Source organism: Eptatretus burgeri, chromosome 6, assembly GCF_056783735.1.
Source record: "Eptatretus burgeri isolate ZD-2024b chromosome 6, Ebu_testis_v1, whole genome shotgun sequence".
NCBI classification, from domain to species: Eukaryota; Metazoa; Chordata; class Myxini; order Myxiniformes; family Myxinidae; genus Eptatretus; species Eptatretus burgeri.
The window spans coordinates 73,790,382-73,807,617 of NC_140966.1; positions in this window are offsets into that span (position 1 = coordinate 73,790,382).

The following is a 17,236-nucleotide window of genomic DNA, read 5'->3' on the forward strand; positions in this document are numbered from 1 at the left end:
GGAATTGGTATATAAAAATGGGGTTCACAGGAGGAACTCGTCAGTGTTCCAGACTCCATGTGCTTTTTTTCTTCTTTTTTTTTTTGAGGGGGGGGGGTGCGGCTACAAAAGGTTGAGAACCACTGCCTTGACATTACCTCGACGTGTTTCGACTTATGAGTAACTTACAAGTAACATGTGTCGACGTGTGTCAACGATCGCGTAACGTGCCTACAACTAATGGCCAACGTATGCGGAACGTGTGAGTCGTACGCTGGCATACGTCGAAAAATTTCAAGCATGTTAAAATTTGTCGACGAGCTCGGCGTACTACGACGTATGCCAGCGTGCTCTTAACGTATACAAAACTTACCAATAACGTATTCGACGTGTGCCAGCGTTTTAGACAAATTTTTCATACGTCGGCATACGCTGGCTAAATCGTCAAGGTGTGACAGGGCCTTTACTCTGGTGCACGTACTAGTCTCCAGCACGTTCTCTATCTCCAATAAACCCATAAGCCACAGGGTCCATCTGCCTGGAGTGTGGGAGTACCCATTAGGATGTACAAAAAAACATTAAACAAACAGCACGTAAGATTTACATTGTGTTGTTGTCGTAAGGATTAAATGGTTCTGGTTTGTGGCTCACCAGATCGTGTTAATTCAAATCCATGACCAATCCGAATATATACTCCACGAGCAAGCAAACCCCAAGGTGTAAAAATGAACAGATTTGGGTTAAAACGGACTGTTGAGAGAAACAGGGTAAATGTAGTCATCGTATGGCAATGTCTTTTCCACTTCCCTCCGTTCCTATGAGTTATCAAGTACATGATCGAACCTTTAATTGGTGCACCTCTGAACTCGGACTGGTGCGTACGTGGCACATTTCTTGGCTGATGACGTCAATATTAGTCATATTTTGTGTGCGCAACAAATGGATGGCGCATAATGAGGGGTGATCAAAATAATCCTCACCTCGGATACCGTGTTTCATTACCATGGGATGAAGGACATTTAACCAATCGAGCCTGTGCATTGTCTATCAATTACTGCTTTGGATAAAATGTCATCGTTACCAAGAACTTAATCATAATATCCACATCTGTTGATTGAACAAATACATTTCAAACATTACCTGAGGCAAGGCAACTGTCCGGTAACAAAACAATGCTGGAGTGGTTGCACACACACACACACACACACACACACACACACACACACACACACACACACACACACACACACACACACACACACACACACACACACACACACACACACACACACACACACACACACACACACGTTGCAACAGTCTCCCATCCCCCTTGGGGTGAGACTCATCACATTCACGTTCACATTCAGACCATAACTTTGGAAAAGCAAGAGATGACTTGAAAGCATGGCTCTTTATAATACATATTCACGTATTGTACTGGGTGTTCCAAAAAGACCCGGACAACTTGGGTTGTTAATATTGTTGGAACCACAAATGATACAACGACACCCTTTGGTTTATATGATACAGAAACTAATCAGGTTTTGTGCACACCATCATACACTTCAACGTGAGTTCCCTTTGTCTTGCACAGGACATCAAGGCGGAACACGAGTTCTTGTCATGTTCGTGTCCACCAGTGTACATGCAGCTGTGATCTGAGAACGAAGATCCTGCAGGTTTTCCATCTTGGTGTTGTAGAAAACATCTTTGACAAACTTTCACACAGAAAAAAATAAAGGGGGGTAATGTCTGGCGATCGTGGGGGTCAGGCGGGTTCTTGGCGAATCCAGTGACCTGGAAATTTTTTTATTGAGGACAGCTCGAACAACGATGGCCCAATGAGGGAGAACGCCGTCCTGTTGAAAAATGATATCGGGTTGCAGGTCTTCAATCTGTGGGAGGGTGAATCCTTCCAACGTGTTAATGTAAATTGTTGAGGTTACTGTATTCTCTGCAAAGAAAAACGGACCCACCAAGTGTTCATGGAGAAGACCACACGACACATTGACCTTTGAATTGTGCGTATGTGTTCCAATGACCACGTGGGGGTTTTCAGAGCCCCAGATCTTCACATTGTGGTGGTAAACCTTCCACGATTCATGAAAACAAGCTTCATCTGTGAACATGACCTTTTTCAGGTGGTCTTCATCATCCTCTGTGCGACTGAACGTTTCCAAGGCAAATGCCTTGCATTTGGGTCCATCACTTGGTTTGAGTTCCTGCAGAATCTGCATCTTATCAGCATAAACCTTCAGTCTTTCATACAAAATACTGTATACAGTGGTTGTTGGTAGTTGCAGTTCTCTGGATGCATGTTGGATTGATTTTCTGGGATTGATTGATGATTCATACACTCGTTCAACGTCTGCTGTACTTGTGCCTGGTCCACCGGTACTTTTCTGTTTCTGACTAATTCCAGTCTCCTTAAACCTCCTGTTCCACTTTCTGATACTAGTCCACGATGGTAGATTCCTGCCATACCATGTACGGAAATTATCCTGAACTTGCGTGTCGGATCTCGCGGAGATGAACTATTCGACGCACTGAAATTTCTCCTGTAGAGTCGCCATTTTCTTTTACAGTAAACCACCAGACCTGAAAATCCAGAAAACCTCATGAGTTTCTGTATCATATAAACCAAAGGGTATCATTTTATGAAATTTGCGATAATAAATATATTAACAACCAAAGTTGTCCGGGTTTTTTTGGATCACCTTGTATATCCATTCTGATATATTGATTGATGATGGTGTTTTGGTGGAAAAGGGTAGGGGGTGATGTGGAATGGGAGGGAAGGGAAGATTACTGACAAGTTTATTTGATATCTCCTCATGTAAATAAGTTTATTACTCTTTGGTGTGGACTTTTTGGATGGAAATTTCAGTGAACGAGAAAGGATGGTGACGGTCAAAAGAAAATCAAGTTGAAGGCAATGCACTGACAGTGGTGCAGAGGGTGTACATGCAGACAAAACAAGGGGATAAACTGACAGGAGAAGAGAGAAAGTATAAGGAAACATAGTAACCTGGAATCATGAGCCTGGTGTGGCTCAGTGGTTAAGGCGGTGGCTTGGGATCCTTGGGGTCCTGAGTTTGAGCCCCGCTGGCTGCTGAGTTAGCATCAGGGAGGTTGACTCAGCCTGTCATCCTTCCGAAGGTCGGCGAAATGAGCACCAGTGTACTCGTAATTATCCCTGCAGGGTTGAAGGCGATTAAAGGGTTGGCATCAGGAAGGGCATCCTGTCGTAAAAACATTGCCACAAGAAAGGATACCATGATTGGAGCCCTCAAAAAGCTGACCCCTGCTCAGGGATAAAGGCTTTCAAATGGTGTGACGATGTTAGTAACCTGGAAACAGATAGGAGGAAGGTAAGGGTAGTGGGGGGAGAAAAGGGGATGAAAGATAACCTGATGGTTGTTGAACTGACAACGTGAAGTACTTGTTGAGAAAAGACTGGGATTGAACAGATTGAAAAAGGAAGTTCCACAAGCAGGAGGAAAAAGGAGCCTAGATTGTGGAAGTTTCACAAGGAGGAAGTTGCTGTAAGAACAAACTGAACAAGTGCTACTTTATGTGATTGAGGAGGGCCAGAAGGTTGAAAGAGCAAAAGGAGGAAGACCTTAAGGGAGGCAGAAAAAAACAAATCCCCAAACCTGTCTGCAATGAGTAGGCAGTGATCAGTGTGAAGCAACGGTGTCAGCCGACAGGAGTACTCCGTTGGGATAAGAGGTGGACTGGGTCGAACAACCCTGGTAAATATTGTAAAAGTGGCCCATTTTGCCTACCGGTACTGTAGTCTTCTAACCTCAGTTTCAGTGACTGTATTATTAGTCGTAATCCTCACCAGAGGAGAAAGGTATTCAATTGGGTCTGCTTGTTTATCTGTCCACGCGTAATGTGCTCATGTAGGCCACAGATGCCACCTGGTGGTAACAAGTATGACATAACATGTTTTTTTCAAAGCACGGTCCGTGAGTCAGTTCAGAAAGCCTTGTTATTTATGCCCATCAATCACGTACTATTTGAACGTTGGTTGCACACCACACAAACGTCTATAAATTATGTACTATTGGAATGTTCCTTTCACAGTGAAGCTGTGACTATATGTCTATTACTTACGTACTGTTGAACGTCGGTTGCAGACTGCACGGACGTCTATTAATGATGGACTTTTTGAACGTCAGTTGCGCCCTGACTTCACAAACATACGTCCATTAATTTTGTACTATTGGCATGTATGTTTCAATACTTGAGATTGCTGAGACCCCTTCGACGGTTGAAGACCCTAAGACCCTCCAAAACCCCAAAAGACCCCGAAGACTCCAAAAATCCCAAGGAACCAAAAGACCCAGATGAACCAAAACATACCAATGACGTAGATGACACCAAAGACCCTGAAGATCCCAAAAGTCCCCAAAAGACCCTGACTCTTGACCTTAACACCATTGAGACCCCTTACACCCTTCAGACAGATTAGACAGCTGAGACCCTTGACCACTCAGACCAGTTGGACCTTCTTATATCACAAATGAAATTTCAAATAAATACAATATCACCAATATTACAAATAAATTTGTGGGAACGAAATATTTGTATTATGATTGGCGTAAATCATACCAACACAGCAAATCTGTGATGTCACTTTCTGCAATGACGTGTGGAGAGGCGAGCATAGCAAGATGATACATGCTCGTGTATCTATAAAATACACTACATGGCCAAAGAATGCGGGCACTCCTTCTAATTCATGGATTCGGCTATTTCAGCCACATCCATAGCTGGCAGGTGTAAAAAAAATCAAGCACACAGCCATGCAATCTCCATAGACAAACATTGGCAGTACAATGGACCTGACTGAAGAGCTCAGTGACTTTGAACATGGCACTGTCATTGGATGCCACCTTTCCAACAAGTCAGTTCATCAAATTTCTGCCCTGCTCGAGCTGCCCCGGTCAACTGTAAGTGCTACTATTATGAAGTGGAAACGTCTCGGAGCAACAACAGCTCAGCCGCAAAGAGATCAGCAGCACAAGCTCACAGAACGGGACTGCCGAGTGCTGAAGCGCGTCGCATGAAAAAATTGTCTGTCGTCGGTTGCAACAATCACTAACGAGTTCTAAACTGACTTTGGAAGCAATGTCAGCGCAAGCACTGTTTGTCAAGAGCTTCATGAAATGGGTTTTCATGGCCGAGCAGCTGCACACACGCCTAAGATCACCATGCACAATGCCAAGCGTCAGCTGGACTGGGGTAAAGCTCACCGCCATTGGACTCTGGACCAGTGGAAACAAGTTCTCTGGAGTGATGAATTATCATTCACCCTCTGGCAGTCCGACGGACGGATCTGGGTTTGGCGGATGCCAGGAGAATGCGACCTGCCCGAATGCATAGTGCCAACTGTAAAGTTTTTGTTGGAGGAGGAAGAATGGTCTGGGGCTGTTTTTTATGGTTCAGGCTAGGCCCCTTAGTTGCAGTGAAGGGAAATCTTAACTCTACAGCATACAACAACAATCGAGACGATTCTGTGCTTTTGACTTTGTGGCAACAGTTTGGGGAAGGCCCTTTCCTGCTTCAGCATTGCATTGCCCCCATGAGCAAAGCGAGGTCCATACAGAAATGATTTGTCGAGATCGGTGTGGAAGAACTTGACTGGCCTGCACAGAGCCCTGACCTCAACCCCATCGAACACCTTTGAGAAGAATTGGAACGCCGACTGTGAGCCAGACCTCATCGCTGAACATCAGTGCTCAACCTCACAAATGCTTTTGTTGGTGAATGGAAGCAAGTCCCCACAGCAATGTTTCAACATCTCGTGGAAAGACTTCACAGAAGATTGGAGGCTGTTATAGCAGTGAAGGGGGTGGGGGTTTGGGCAGGTGGGACCAACTCCATATTAATGCTCATGATTTTGGAATGAGATTTTGGACTAGCAGGTGTCCAGATACTTTTGGCCATGTAGTGTATGTATCCAGTGTACTAAATAAATATGATTGGAATGTGCATTGACAAAGTGAAAACGAAAAAGGCATGTTTGCCCTCAGTCAAAACAGAGACGTATGTCGTCAATGCATCATCTACACACCACACAAATGCAAGAGCACACAAACACCACGAAAACCAAATCCTGGCCCCACAGAGAAACGTCGCCACGTGGAGATGAGAAACTTCCCCACGTGCCAAGGAGAAAAGTCCCCATGTGCCGAGGAGAAAAGTCCCCACGTGGCGAGGAGAAACGTCCCCACATGGCGGGGAGAAATGTCCCTATGTGCCGAGGAGTAAAGTCCCCACGTGCCGAGGATAAAAGTCCCCATGTGCCGAGGAGAAAAGTCCCCACGTGGTGAGGTGCCGAGGAGAAAAGTCCCCACGTGGCGAGGTGCCGAGGAGAAAAGTCCCCACGTGGTGAGGTGCCGAGGAGAAAATTCCCCACGTGGTGAGGAGAAACGTCCCCACATGGCGGGGAGAAACGTCCCTATGTAGCCGGGAGAAACATCCCTACGTGGTGGAGAGAAACGTCCCTACGTGGTGGGGAGAAACGTCCCTACATGGCGAGGACAAACGTCCCCACGTGCGAGGAGGAAAATCCCCACGTGGCGAGAAGAAAGACCCCATGTGACGAGGACAAAATTCCGCACGTGGCGAGGAGGAAAGTCCCCACGTGGCGAGGGGAAAATTCCCACGTGGCAAGGAGAAAAGCCCCACGTGGCGAGGACAAAAGTCCCCACTTGGCGTGGAGAAGCATCCCCACATGGCGGGGAGAAACATCCCCACATGGCGAGGAGTAACGTCCCCACATGGCGGGGAGAAACGTCCACACGTGGTGAGGAGAAAATTCCCCACTTGGCGAGAAGAAAATTCCCCACGTGGAGAGGAGAAAAGTTCCCACGTGGCGAGGAGGAAAGTCCCCACGTGGCGTGGAGAAACATCCCCACATGGCGTGGAGAAACATCCCCACATGGCAGGGAGAAATGTCCCCACATGGCGAGGAGTAACGTCCCCACATGGCGAGGAGTAACATCCCCACATGGTGGGTAGAAACATCCCCACGTGGTGAGGAGAAAATTCCCCACGTGACGAGGAGAAAATTCCCCACTTGGCGAGAAGAAAATTCCCCACGTGGAGAGGAGAAAAATTTCCACGTGGTGAGGAGGAAACTCCCCACGTGGTGAGGACAAAAGTCCCCACGTGGCGTGGAGAAACATCCCCACATGGCGTGGAGAAACATCCTGACATGGCAGGGAGAAACGTCCCCACATGGCGAGGAGTAACGTCCCCACATGGCGAGGAGTAACGTCCCCACATGGCGAGGAGTAACGTCCCCACATGGCGAGGAGTAACGCCCCCACATGGCGGGTAGAAAATTCCCCACGTGGTGAGGAGAAAATTCCCCACGTGGTGAGGAGAAAATTCCCCACGTGGTGAGGAGAAAATTCCCTACGTGGTGAGGAGAAAATTCCCCACATGGTGAGGAGAAAATTCCCCACGTGGTGAGGAGAAAATTCCCCACGTGGCGAGGAGAAAATTCCCCACTTGGCGAGAAGAAAATTCCCCACGTGGAGAGGAGAAAAGTTCCCACATGGTGAGGAGGAAAGTCCCCATGTGGTGAGCCCAAATGTCCCCACGTGGCGTGGAGAAACATCCCCACATGGCAGGGAGAAATGTCCCCACGTAGCGAGGAGAAACGTCCCCACATGGCGCGGAGTAACGTCCCCACATGGCGAGGACAAACATCCCCACGTGGCGAGGAGGAAAATCCCCACGTGGCGAGAAGAAAGACCCCATGTGGCGAGGAGAAAATTCCGGACGTGGCGAGGAGGAAAGTCCCCACATGGCGAGGAGTAACTTCCCCACGTGGCGGGGAGAAACGTCCTCACGTGGTGAGGAGAAAATTACCCACTTGGCGAGGAGAAAATTCCCCACCTGGAGAGGAGAAAAGTTCCCACACGGCGAGGAGGATGGTCCCCACGTGGCATGGAGAAACATCCCCACGTGGCGGGGAGAAATGTCCCCATGTAGCAAGGAGTAACGTCCCCACATGGCGCGGAGTAACGTCCCCACATGGCGCGGAGTAACGTCCCCACGTGGCGGGGAGAAACGTCCCCACATAGCGAGGAGAAACGTCCCCACGTGGTGGGGAGTAACGTCCCCACGTGGCGAGGAGTAATGTCCCCACGTGGCGGGGAGAAACATCCCCACATGGCGGGGAGAAACGTCCCCACGTGGCGAGGAGAAAATTCCCCACGTGGCAAGGAGAAAATTCCCCAGGTGGTGAAGAGAAAATTGCCCACTTGGCGAGGAGAAAATTGCCCACTTGGCGAGGAGAAAATTCCCAACGTGGCGAGGAGGAAAGTCGCCACGTGGTGAGGAGAAAATTCCCCACGTGGTGAGGAGAAAATTCCCCACGTGGCGAGGAGTAAAGTCCCCACGTGGCGAGGAGGAAAGTCCCCACGTGGCAAGGTGGAAAGTCCCCACGTGGCGAGGTGGAAAGTCCCCACGTGGCGAGGAGAAAAGTCCCCACGTGGCGAGGAGAAAACTTACGTGCCTTGGAGAAAAGTCCCACATCCCAAGGAGAAAAGTCCCCACGTGCCAAGGATAAAACTCCCCACGTTCCAAGGAGAAAAGTTCCCACGTGCCGAGGAGAAAAGTCCCCACATGAGAAAGAGAAAAGTCCCCATGTGGCAAGGAGAAAAGTCCCCACGTGGCTCAGAGAAGATGCTGTCCATGACAACAATTTCACCCCATCACAATCAAATGGAATGTTTTTGAAATTTTGTTCTTTCCAAACCTCAGGAATTTTTCAAGATCGATTGAAACTTACACATATTGTGTGTACGTATGTGTAGTATACAGAATGTGTTTAAAATCTGGTTAAACTTCGTCAAAGGTCAAGGACGATGACATCCAAAACATGCAGAACACCAATTAGGTGCTAATTAGAAAATGTGTCAACCAAATTTGTGATGCACAACATTCCATCAAGTAAAACACTTGTTTGGTCAAATTTTCCAAATTAACAAATTGCTGTTTCCATGGCAACTATTGTAGATTTGGATTTCACAAGTATTTGTGCTTTGCACGACATGTTTCTTGTTTGTGTGTTTGACTGTCTGTGAGCAGTGAGCACAATATGTCAAAAAGTTATGGAAGGATTCAGGAAAAAAAAAAAAACTTGGTGGACAGGTTGGGTACGTAACAATGACGAATCAATTCAATTTTGGTGAAGATCTGAATCCGGATCAGGACACGAGGATTATTAATTTTTAAAGTGATTCTTCACCATTGAGAGATCGGACCAATGATGACCAATGATAGAATTCATTCAATTTTGATGATCTGAATTCAGATCCGGATACCAGGATTTAAATTTTTTAAAGTAATTCTTCACCATTGAGAGATTGGGCCAAAACCGATACACAGCACGATATTTCAAAAACTTGTGTTCAGATTATGACAAAACGAGGTGGATGAGATGGTTAGGTGACAAAAACAAGCTGATTAGATTTTGGTTCAGGTCCTGATCCAGAAAGAGAAAACTGTTCAGCCTGGTGGAGGTATGGGCTCTACTGGCGTGAGGGGAAGGGAAGGTGGCGTGAGGGGAAGGGAATGTTTGCTGTGAAGGGAAGGGAATGCAGTGGGAGGGAAATAGAAGACAGCATGAGAGAAGTAAAGGGTAGGCGCCCTGAGGGGTGGGGAAGGGAAGGGCAATAAAATTAACCCAAACAGCAACACTTTCTTTTTAACTACGGGGTTCTATATAAAACCGGGTCGAAGCATTTAAAACCCATGCACTCCACCTGGCAAAGGCCTGACTGCATGCATGCGTGCGTGCCCGCACATGCAGCGACCTTTGCACCCTTCCGGTCGGCTCACTCCGAATCCGATTTGTACATCCAACACTCTGGATAATTCAAAACGAAATTGTCAATCCTAAACAGTCCCTTTAAAAGAGGGAGAGAGAGAGAGAGAGAGAGAGAGAGAGAGAGAGAGAGAGAGAGAGAGAGAGACAGACAGACAGACAGACAGACAGACAGACAGACAGACAGACAGACAGACAGACAGACAGACAGACAGACAGACAGACAGACAGACAGACAGACACAGACACACTTGAATTTTATGTCCTTTTATTATAAAATGTACAAAAGAAACAAGTGATGCAACATGTGCAGATTCAATCAAAACGTGAATCAGGAACAGGAATAACTTAAGATGTTAAATTAATACAAAAGAAATAAATTTTCTCCTTCCACTCTGCACAATACTTCAATTTTACACCATTTGTCAATGAAGCCATTAATTCGCGAACTCTCTCGATAAAACAGGAATTCCATTTTGAGCCGGGCACACACAGAGCCTTTATAGACAAGCAGAGCGCTGCATTCCTGTGAATTAACACCAGAAATCATCCTCTTGCGAGTGATGTATATTGCGAGTTTCGCTTCAGCGAGCAGGAAATTAGCAACTTCAATTCCGATATTCTTGTTAGATACCGGTATGCAGAAAATAAAATAATGGAATGAAAAGCAAAAGCCTAATCTTTGGAAAAAAAAGTTTCAAGAGTTTAAACAGTGGGATCAACCTTTGACAACCAACATAAGCATGGAAAACATCCAAGGATTGATGGCAAAAAGGACATTCATCGGACGAAACAAGGTTCAATCTTTTGAGGAATACGTTTGAAGTCAAGGAATAGTGTGCGAGTCTCCACTGTATGTCTCCGGCACGTTTAGATACAGGTGATGTGTACATGGAAGACCAGGTGGGAGGTGATGGAACCCCTGCGGGCAGAAGCTCTTTCCAGTGGGTAGTCAGTGCATTATTGGGGTTGGCAGAGGTAATAACATTGAGACATTGCACATACATAGCAGTCTTTGTACATGTTTGTGGAGGCTTGATGGAAGGAGCGTTAGAAAAAACGAAATCAGGGAAGTCAGGTTGTGTTGTACTTACACCTTGAACATCATGTGATGGAGGCCACGATAAATTAAAAAGGTTGAAAACTTTAACAATTGAACGTAGAATTAGTCCAATTATTCGTGTTGATTTAACATTGCAAGCTTCCAATATCTGGTTAGGAGTCTGCCATTCAGAATATGGGTGATTGACAAAGTCTTCCACAAGGAAGAAGCCAGATTCAATGAAGGATTGAATGAGAGACCTGCTTTGAAAGTCATGGTGAAAGAGGCTGTTGTAAAAAACAGGTTCACGCATGAAATTACTAAATTTATACGAATCCTTGTTTCGTAATGGAGGAAGGCATTGACTGGCATTTAGGAGACTTTGATAGAAGGAGGGCAGTAAGGAGGTGTCAACTCGCTACAAATCAAGTAGAACAAGTTCAAGTCCACACTTGAACTTAAGGCCCGGTCACACCTTGACGTTTTAGCCAGCGATGGCAACGTGTTAAAATGTATGTAAAACGCTGGCTTACGTTGAACTTTTGATGTTTTTTTTTAAAGATTCGGACGTATTCATAGCGACTTGGTCTTATGTGTAACGCATTGGTAACTACACAGAACGTTTCGTTGTGTTATAGATAACTTATACCAACGAATGCTGAACCTGTTGTCGGCCTACACAACCGATGCCCAACGATAGTCTAACTCAGGCATAGCGCGTTGCACGCATCGCTGACGATGTCGTGACGTAGCCTATTAAAAGGCTGACGCACAACGATTCGAATCATAACTGCCGTAGAAATGGAAGTGACAACATCGCGGTCACACCTTGGCGATCTTGCCAGCGTATGCCGACGTAACAAAAAGTCTGTCTAAAACGTTGGGGCACGTCGAATACGGTATGGGTAAGTTTGGTATACGTGAGTAGAACGCTAAAGTACGCTATCATACGTCGTAGTAAGTAGAGTACGTCAAGAAATTTTGAACATGTTCAAAATTTTACGACGTACTCGGCGTATGACACACGTTCGCATGCGATGGGGATAAGTTTTACACACGATATGTGGACGCTTACACACGTCCACAAAGGCTACTTATAAGCTACTCATAAGTCGAAACACGTCGCGGTAATGTCTTTTTTACGCGAAACTTATTTCTAACTTATGTTTGACGTGCTTTGAACCAATTCTTTACGTAGTCCCAACACACATCGACGTATGTAGACGTATTCCAATGACGTCTTCCGGTCGACAAAAAAAAAAAAATGAATGTGTTTCTCGCTTACAACTGCCATATAAAGACGTGTTCCCAGCAGTTTTGGGAATTGGTATATAAAAATGCTGCTCATAAAAGGGGAACCCAACAGTGTTTTCGAGTTCCTTTTTGAGTTGATGTCCATGTCAGCAGTAACAGTATCAGTATCAGTATCAGTATCAGTATTAGTATTAGTATTAGTAGTAGTTTGTTCATGTTGGCAGTAGTAGGTGGGTGTGAGGGGGAGGGTGTGGGTTATGATGGATCGTCCTTGCGTCCGCGTGTCCACGGGTAGGTTCATAGGCTGCCACTCAACGATTTAAATGGCTGCATCTCCACTATTGAAAGTAGACGCTTGCGCTCAACAATTGGATTTTTTTTACACTCAGCGACTTTGAAATGGTACCACTCAGCTAGTTTCATTGTTTACAATGAACGATTTAGATTGCTGTCACTCGCCTTTGTTTTTTTTTTTTGTTTGTTTGTTTTTTTGACGCTGGGGTTTGGAAATTTGAAGCGTTTCTTCTGAACGTGTTAAAACGCTCAAGCTCGACTATTTTAAATAGACGCTGCCGATAGACAATTGGAATCATAGCCAAGCTAGACATCGAAGTGTGAACATCCTCGTCATGCCCAAGAAAAGTTTGAAGAATGCTGCAAATAAGTGTCCTGGCCATGGCCGTGGACGCTGACGCAAGGACGATCCATTATACCGACGTCTTTCAGCCTATGAGTAACTTAAAAGTAACGTCTGTCGATGTGTGTCAACGATCGCGTAACGTGCCAACAACACGTTAATCATAGGTTAGAAATGTTTCGGGTATGCTAAACATTACCTCGGCGTGTCTCAACTTATGATTAACTTACAAGTAGCATGTGTTGACGTCTGTCAACGATCGCAGACCGTGCCTACAACTTGTGGCCAGCGTAGTGGAACGTCTGAGTCATACGCCGGCATACGTCGTGAAATTTCAAGCATGAAAAAATTTGAGGACAACCGAAAAGTACAACGTTTAAAGCCAACGTACAACGACTTATGGCAACGTACTATGACGTATGCCAGCGTGCTCTTAATGTTATCAAAACTTACCCATAACGTATTCAACGTTTGCCAGCGTTTTAGAAAAAAAATTCAAAAATCGGCATACGTTGGCAAAAACGTCAAGGTGTGACCAGGCCTTTACCAGCTTGCAGGAGCAAACAGGAAGCCAGCGGCCACGAGGACAGGACCTCCTTGTATAGAAGTTGACGCAAGGTAGTCAGTCGAAAGGACAGTATTTTGCTGGTAATGTCCACGAGTCCTTGACTGCCTTTTTCTAGCGGGACACTAGGAAGATCTGCTCAGAGCCGGTGCATACCATTCCAGAAAAAGTTAACAAGGATTCGTTGCAAATTCAGGATTAGTGATTTGGGGGGTTGTAAGGCAATCATCCGATGCCAGAGTTTGGAAGCAGCTAAATTATTGATTATTAGCACTCTACCTCTGTAAGATAGTAAGCTGGATAAACTTTTCCAGCAATTAAGGGTGTGAAAGATTTGATCCACCATCTGGTCCCAATTTTTTAAAGAAAAGGTCACGTTCCCGAGAAAAACACCCAGATGTTTAACACCATCATGCCTCCACTGCAAGGCATTAGGCAGCGGAGGTGGGATAAATAACTCTGAAGGACCAAGGCACAACGCTCTACTCTTTCTCCAGTTAACAGTAGCAGAAGATGCAAGATTGAAATTTTGTAGAGCATTTGTAAGAGCAGCAATGTCAGATTGAGTATTGACAATTACACACAGATCTTCAGCATATGCAAGAACCTTAACTGAAGGTACCATTGAAAAACCAGAGAGCTTGTGGCGTAAATGAATGAGCAAGGGTTCAATGAAAAGGGAGTACAGGTACCCAGAAAGAGGGCAACCTTGTCTAATTCCTCGCTGAACTGGAAAAGGTGAACACAAACTGTTGTTAATGTTTAGTAGACTGGAATTATTGTGATACAGCAACTTAATGCATGAAATAAAGAAAGATCCAAACCCAAACCCTTTTAAAACTTCAAATAAATATGAATGGTCAACGTTATCGAAAGCTTTTTCTTGATCGATAAAAATCAGCCCAGCATTGACATTCTGACAATGGCAAATCGAAATCAAATCACGAACAGAAAATATATTGTTAAATATTGATTGACCAGGAATGCAATAGGACTGGTCAGGAGTTACAATGTGTCCTATTATAACTTTTAAACGATTGGCAAGTAATTTGGACAGGATTTTATCATCAGCAGAAAGTAGAGATTTGGCGCCAGTTCTCAACAAGTTGAAGGTCACCTTTTTTGGGGATTAGTGAGAGGATAGCACGTCTGCAGCTCAAAGGACGTTCACCAGCTTGTATGCTTTCTTGAAAGACTGTTAATAGACATGGTCCCAGCATATCCCAGAAAGCGCTGTAGAATTCTACTGGCAACCCGTCTAACCCAGGTGCTTTGCTGGGGGGCAAGGTTTTTACAACACTTGTAAGTTCATCTGAGGTTATTTCACCTTCAACAGTCAATTTCTGTGTTTCAGTAAGTGTCGGTAAGGAAGTAGTGAAAAGATGCATGTGGTTTAACGAAGTGTGCTTGGCAGAATAGAGGTTTGAAAAATAATTTTTAACAGTGAATTTAATATCACTCAGATCAGTCAGTGTCTTTCCATCAGCAGAAAGCAAGGATAATATTTGTTTCTGATTTTTGGAAGTTGTTTCCAACTTGAAGAAGAAACTGCTGGGAGTGTTTAGTTGCTGTAGGTGAATCATTCTCATTTGAAGGAGTGCACCTTTTGCCTTCTCGACCAATAACTCGTTCAGAATAGCTTTCTTTTCATGCAACATTTGCTGCTGTCTATTGTCATTAGCGAAGGACACTGTATTTTGCAAGTTTAGAATTTGTGTTTTCACTAATTCTATGTCAATGTCACGATTCAGAGTACTGTGTCGTGAGAAGTTTTGACAGAAAACTCCAATTTGAACTTTGGTATTGTCCCACCACTGAAGTTGACAAGAGAACTTCTGATCGTTCGTGATGTAATGTGCCCAAAAGGTTTTAAAGGAAGTAACAAATAGATCATTTTGAAGAAGTGCTGTGTTAAACTTCCAATAGGGTCTGCCCCTCTTAACTAGTGGCAATTGAAACCGCATAACAACATGGTGATCAGAGAACCCAGATGGGAGAATTTGAGGTGTTTAAGACAAGGTTAAGAAAATGATTGGAAACGTAGAATTTATCAAGTCGAGCTGAAGACACTCGATTGTTAGAACAGCGACACCAAGTAAATTGTTGTTGCGTCGGATGTTGCAGTCGCCAAATGTCAGTCAACTTGAATTTTGAAATGGAGCGAGCAAGAGCTCTCATACTGGCTGCATGTGGCTCAGGGCCATTCCTATCAAGAGGGGGGTTTAGTGTACAATTAAAATCACCTCCGAGACATAGAAAGTGGTCCGTGGGGGGGGGGGGGATATTAGCAAGAAATGATTTAAGACAATCAAAAAAAGAAGAGCTTTCAGGATTTGTGCTGGGAGCATATAGATTGACAATGGTGAAAAGCTGCTGATGAATGGAAAAGGTCAGGGAAGCTAAATGTCCTTTTACAATTTCTTGGAAGGAGACTAAAGTTAAAGGAAGAGTTTGCTGAAAGTAGATGGCTATCCCGGCAATCGGACTTGAAAGACGACTGAAGAACCAATGCCCTTTAAGAAATAATTCCCATTCAGCTGAAGAAGAGTCAGTGGAATGAGTTTCTTGTAATAATAAGATTTCAAACTTGTTGCACTCGATTAGTTGTTTAACTTGCACTTTGCGGAGAGAATTACGACCACCATTGATATTTAAGCTTGCAATGGATATTTTCATCTAAGGTATGAAGAGGGGAAAGGACAGAGGTCATCAGGTAGAACAGCATTAACCATTATTTTTGAGTTCGTTCCGATCACGACTTAAAAATTTTCTCAAACGATGACGTTGAGGGTCGGTAAGATTGTATCGATCAGGTCTGGAAATCATTATTCGGGTCACTTGAATAAAGTCTTCTAGAACTGGAAAATTGTCTTTAATTTTGACATTCTTTTTTCGAAAACTTTTGTGCAAGAAGGTGTGAATAGTATCTGGGGAAATTGAAGAAGCGTCTTCGAGCTTTAGAGAAGAAGTATCGCTACCCGCATCACTTGAAACAGAGACAGAAGAAGATGTCCCGTCAGACTCGTATCCCCCCATACTATCTGCGACAATACCCTGCTGTCCTTCAGCAGTGACTTCATTAGATATCACAGGCACGGCTGCCTCCAAATTACAATCAATCTATACATCCGGTGTGTTGATTTTGACTGGGGTAACTGTACATGGGAGGGAGGTTCCATCAATTTGACCGGGGATCTCAGATTTGTCAGGCACGGTGGGAGTACCAGTTTTGTCAGTTCGGGTAGGTGTTTTAGCATTATCATGACATTCATAACACTGCTCTACATTTTGGGGAGAGGCCCCCTTTTGTGAAGCGGTACATTCTAGGGGGTCAGGAATACAGTCTTTCGATATTAATGATTTGGCATCTACTCCATCATCATTAATATTGTTATTGAGTAAAACATCCGATTTTTCCTCTTCTTCTGACAAGGTAAATTGGTTGGAAAGTGAGATTTCAGTGCCATTTATGCTCGTGTTGGTTGGTCGTTTCCCGGAGGGTGATATGTTTCTGACAACAGACTTGCGTTTTTTAACTTTAGAAACCATAACGAACCCCTCGTTTGTGGTGTCCATGTGTTCATTACAAGTGCTTGTGTCATGTTTTTCAGTACTCATTCAATTACTAAAGGCCTATCTTGTTTATTTGTTGAAAGGGAAGCTGCAACATTCGACTGAAGCTCAACGTTATTTACTGAGTTGGTGATATTAATATGAAGGCAAGGATCGTCACCAACAGAATCAGGAACGTTGGGAAGAGGATCGTTATGAGCACAGTCAGTGACATTGGAGGCAGAGACCTTACGAGCAGTGTCAGTAATGCTGGGGAGGGGATGGTTACTGACGGAGTCAGTAACATTGGGGGGAGGATGATCATTTCGGGTGAAGGTGATAGTATTA